At 38.9% G+C, this 5,208-nt stretch overlaps 1 pseudogene; it reads left to right on the plus strand.

Annotated features, from left to right (window-relative positions):
• Positions 1-854: 854 nt before the first annotated feature.
• Positions 855-5,208, plus strand: LOC133862720 (U-box domain-containing protein 33-like; annotated as a pseudogene).

Consider the following 5,208-nt stretch of genomic DNA (forward strand, 5'->3'; position numbering starts at 1 on the left):
CACATCCTTTTCATTGAAAAACCCATCAAGGGTAGTCCAAATCTCTCCGGCCGACTTACACCTAATGATATGCTCAAATAGCCCATGAGAAATAGATCTCTTCAAAATAGATTCTGACTTTGCATTCGCTATCCGTCATTTCTTCAAGTTATCAACGTTCTCTGGAGCATCTTCCGGAGGATTCACATCACCTCCACCAACAACCTCCCATAAGTCTTCTCCAACAAGATAAGACTTCATGCACGATCTCTATATCTTGTAGTTAGAATGGTTGAGCACCTCAACCCCAAAATTGTTAAACCGTCCACCCGAATCCATTTTCACACCACCAATTGATCTTCTTCACCAAGGATGAATCACCACAACCCTTAAAGCTCTGATACCATGTAGAGAAATATGGTGTCCAATTATTAGGAACAACCAATTCTCAAGTAGTGCAACAAAGTTACACTAGCCCAAGGACTCACAACCAAAAGTAGAAGAAAGATCAAAACTAAATGGAAAATGTACTTCTTATTTATGAAATAATACAACAATAGAAAAAACTTGGGTTGGACAACACACTTGCACAAGATAGAAGAAGGTTTTGGTGGGATATGATAGAATGAATGACTTGGAAGCATGCATAGGGTATATATAAGGGTTAGGGAAAGGTTCTAGAGTATTCTTACACTTAACTAGGAAGATAAGCATGACTTTTCATGTGACCAAGGAAGAACAACGAATTTGTACATGAAATAATAATAATGTTCCTTGGGAAGGTATAAGGTTGTATTGAAAGATGAAGTGGGTTGAATAAGGGTAGTGATGGTTAGATGACCTAGGTAGAAGATGGTAGGGTGGAAAGACTAAGAATGAGAGAATGGCATGTGTCATCCATCATGTGCAAGTGAGTCCCCCCACATTTAAAATTACATTAGTTCCTCACTACATCACTCAAAACAAGAAAATTAATAACTATGGATTCTAGAAAATACACTTTAAAATTTAACAAGATCAACATATGTTACTTTGTTGCGCAATAGGGACATCACCGAAACTGGGCAATCAAACTTCTTGAGACCACTATCTGTTGTACTACTGGGGTTCAATAGGGACAGAGATATTCCAATACCAGAAGTCATTGAAGAGCTTTCATCTCCAAAGAGCTCCTTCTTTACTCCAGAAGAGAGTTTTGATCAATGGGATTTACCGAGGAGTTCCAAGCTGGGAGTGGTTGATGAAACTCTGACTCCATGGAATGAGGGAAATGAGAATGGGTTAGAGTTTAGCACACTCTCTTCGGCTTCGGCTTCGGCTTCTGGTTATTCAAGAAGCTCTTCCAATATGGACGTCACATCTTCTTTGCTGCCACCAATTATTCCGTCTTTGATTTCTAGTCCAACTCTCATGTCAACATGCTATTCTTCTTCTTCTTCTAGTGGAGCTCACAGTGTTATTGTGGTAAGTGCAAAACATTCGTCTGTGCATATAAATAAGTAATGTTTGAAATTATATTTTTAATTCATAATGTTGAAAACATAGAAAATTTTGTATTTCAAATTACAAGTATGAATGTGTTTTTTAAAATGCATGATTTTAATGATTAAACTAAGATTTTACTATCAAGGTAACTGAGTTTTTAAAAATTACATATTTTGAAATTACTATTTGTAAATCCCACGTTTTAAAATCACATAAATAAAAAACGAACCTTGGTCCCAATTGATCAACGACTAATGATACATCCTAACATGAAGGAAGTCTAGATAATACTCTGTACGAGCAACTTTGGCAGGCGATGGTAGAGGCTGACAAAGATGCACTCAAGCGTCGAAAAGCAAAAAGAGACATGATTAAGGCTATACGTTGGGTAATGCTTTTAGCAATCTACAAACTTCTTTAATGTTATTATTGTTATTTTTTTCATTGATAAAGATGTGAGCTTGATTTGGTAAAGTTTTCAAAAACAACACCCTCACACGTACAAATGTTATCAAACAGATTTTCAAAACAAATACCAAAATATTTTTCAGAACTAACGGTAGCCACAACGGGGTTGTCATGCAGATCTTGTTGCTGCCACCACCTGTGTAGTGGCTTTGCAATGGTGATCCATTTGGTAGCCCCATTATAGTTGCAAGATCTGCATATTAGCCAAAGTAAGGCCACCAAATCTCTTTGACAGCCACCGTACCATAGTAGTTGCAAACAAATCTTCTTGGTGATCATTGTGGTGTTAGCCATCGCATGATTGCCAGTTATGTTTGGCAGTCACTATGGTAGTGATCAGAGCTGCATGGGGCCCACCAAATCTGTTTGGCAGCAACCACATTAATTTTTGATCAATTTGTCGGCCCTTAGAGTGGCCACTAGAGATGCATGATGGCGGTCGAGAGGCCAACAAATCTTTTGACAGTCACCACGGGGTGGTAGCCGCTATCAGTGGAGGCTAACCTCCTCCATAGAGTAAAAAAAAAAATTCCATTTTTTGTTTTGTTTGGTTTATTTTACTTTTTGTAAACTATTCTCGATTTTTTGCTTTTCAAAAACACTTATTAACTCACCCAATAAATTTTGTTTTGTGGATTCCACGTGTTGAGACAGATTCCGGTAGGTGACGTGTCGATCAGTGATTTGACCGTATGCTCCTTATTCAAGTACCTGCAAGGGAAAGCTGTGTTGGGAGGGTGCCGACAATCCCGCTCCGATGCTTAAGTAAGTGTATTGTTTTGAGGATAAATGCACAGAGTAATGTCAAGGAGATAATCAGTGTACCTTAATATTTGAAGGGTCTCTGGTATTTATAGAGTTTGAGGAATAGTTAATCGATTCCCTGTATATACGGGAATCGGTAGTCGAGGAAGACGTGGCTTCGGGCACACGGGTATTTCGGGTCCACGATCGCTTATCCCGGGCACACGATCCTTTATGGGTGATGTCACTGGCGAAGCTCCGGGCGCACGATCTAGTTTTGCTTCGCGCCCAACGTCCCCTAGATCCCGGGTAATCCCGAGATCTACGCGGGCGTAGGTGTCAATTGGTACACGGGTCGGGTGAACAGGTTGGGTCCAGATGATCTCGGCAGGCTTGGATAGATTAATTTCTCTTGAACTGCTTTGGCCCGGTCGGGTGGACCCAATGGGCCTTGTGCTCGGGCTGGGCCTGGCTACCGAGGAGGCCAATATTTTCCCTAACACCACGTAAAACACTTTTTTCTTTTCAAATTTGGCCTCACCAAAAGAATTATCAAGTTCCACTCTTTCACAATTTTTTTGTAAATGTTTAATACCTAACCTAAATGATGTAAATAAATATCAACTCGTGAAAGAAAGATTTCTACTTGACTACCATTGACACTAAGCTTGAAAAAAAAATACCAATATGAACTTTTTAAAGGTCCAAAATCTTATGCAAATTGCAAATAATCCAATCAACGTACATGCAGAGTTGAAACAAAGATTAGAAATTGAGGAAGCACTAGTGAAGGTGACCTAGCGGAAGTGGTAGAACGTGAAATAGAAACTGTGTTCTTAATAAACAAACATCAACACACACGTTGATAGAGAAAACTAAGATATTGTTGATAATAAACTTGAATGAATTTTAAATACAACTGTCCTCTATTTATAATGAAACTATAAAGCTACTAAAAGGAAATAAATCTCCTGCAAACGGAAATAAAACAAAAGAAGGAAAAATAAACTAGTTATGGCAAAACTTGGTGCCAAAAAAAAAAAAACTAATTATGGTAAAACTTGGTGTCAAAGAAAATCTGAATATGAGAATTACTATATGCATTATTCTTCGATTGTCACCTCACTCGGCTCTTTCCTTTCTTGATTAATATTCTGACTCAATCGGCTCTTTCCGTTCTTGTTTAATATTCTGCAATAATCTGTCCTACATTAGAAGGAGAAAGAAAAACTTGAAAAGGTGAAGAATCAGAGAGATCAACTCATGGAAGAACTCCAAATTTCTCAAGAACGGGAAACATCACTAAAATGCCAAATTGCAGTGTTACATATGGAGCATGATGATGCGCTGAAAGAAGCTCAAGGGCTAAGAAGAAAACAAGGTGAGGCCTCAAGTAGACACAGATTGCCTGATGATCAGTTCTCTGAGTTCTCGTTCACTGAGATTGAAGAAGCTACTCTATGGTTTGATGAATCCCTTAAAATTGGAGAAGGAGGATATGAGAACATTTATAAAGGCCTCCTTCGTCAAACTAAGGTTGCTATAATTAAAGATGCTAAAATCTCATGACTCACAAGGCACCTCACAATTCCAAATGGAGGTTTGTGTATTTATTTCTTCTTGTTGGGCTTATGGCTTTGACGTCAATACTTGGACTAGATTTGTTGGTTTCTTGTTTGGTGCAATATTTCATAGAAAATGTAGATCGATCTTATTGAAACACTTCAAAAGAAAAAAAAAATGCAAAAACAGAGAATCAAAAGCATGGCATTCTATGTCACTAGTTGGTTGTATATCATGTTGATGTATTGAGTCAGCTAAGGCATCCTAATCTTGTGAAACTCATAGGATCTTGCCCCGAAGTTTTCGCGCTCATCTACGAGTATCTTCCCAACGGAAGCCCTGAATATAGACTAAGCATGAGGGACAACACTCCTCCATTATCATGGCAAACTCGAATACTCATCGCCATAGAGTTGTGCTTTGTTCTTGTGTATCTTCACTCCATTAAACCTCACAGTATAGTGCATGGTGATTTGAAACCCTCAAACATCCTCCTTGATGCCAACTTTGTTTGTAAACTAAGTAACTTTGGAATCTGTCGTATGTTATTGCCTGATGCAAGTTCAAGCAAAAACACAACGACGACACTGTCTCATAGAACTGTCCCGAAGGGTAATTTCGCTTTCATAGATCCTGAGTTCCTTGAAACAAGAGTGCTTACTTTGAAGTCTGACGTTTACTCGTTTGGAATCATATTACTACAATTGTTGACTGGGAGACCACCTTTCCAGATATCAAATGAAGTGAAAAATGCCCTGGATGCTGGAAATTTGAAAACTCTCTTGGATCCTTTGGCTGGAGACTGGCCGATTGTGGTTAATTACTCAAAACTTGGCTCATTTGGGATTGAGATGTTGTGATTGGAACCGAAGAAGCCGGCCAGACCTCAGGTTAGAAGTCTGGAAGGTACTTGAACCAATGAGGGCCGCTTCATGTGGTGCCTCATTTTCATCCCAACTGGGATCTTGA

Source organism: Alnus glutinosa, chromosome 3, assembly GCF_958979055.1.
Source record: "Alnus glutinosa chromosome 3, dhAlnGlut1.1, whole genome shotgun sequence".
Taxonomy (NCBI): Eukaryota; Viridiplantae; Streptophyta; class Magnoliopsida; order Fagales; family Betulaceae; genus Alnus; species Alnus glutinosa.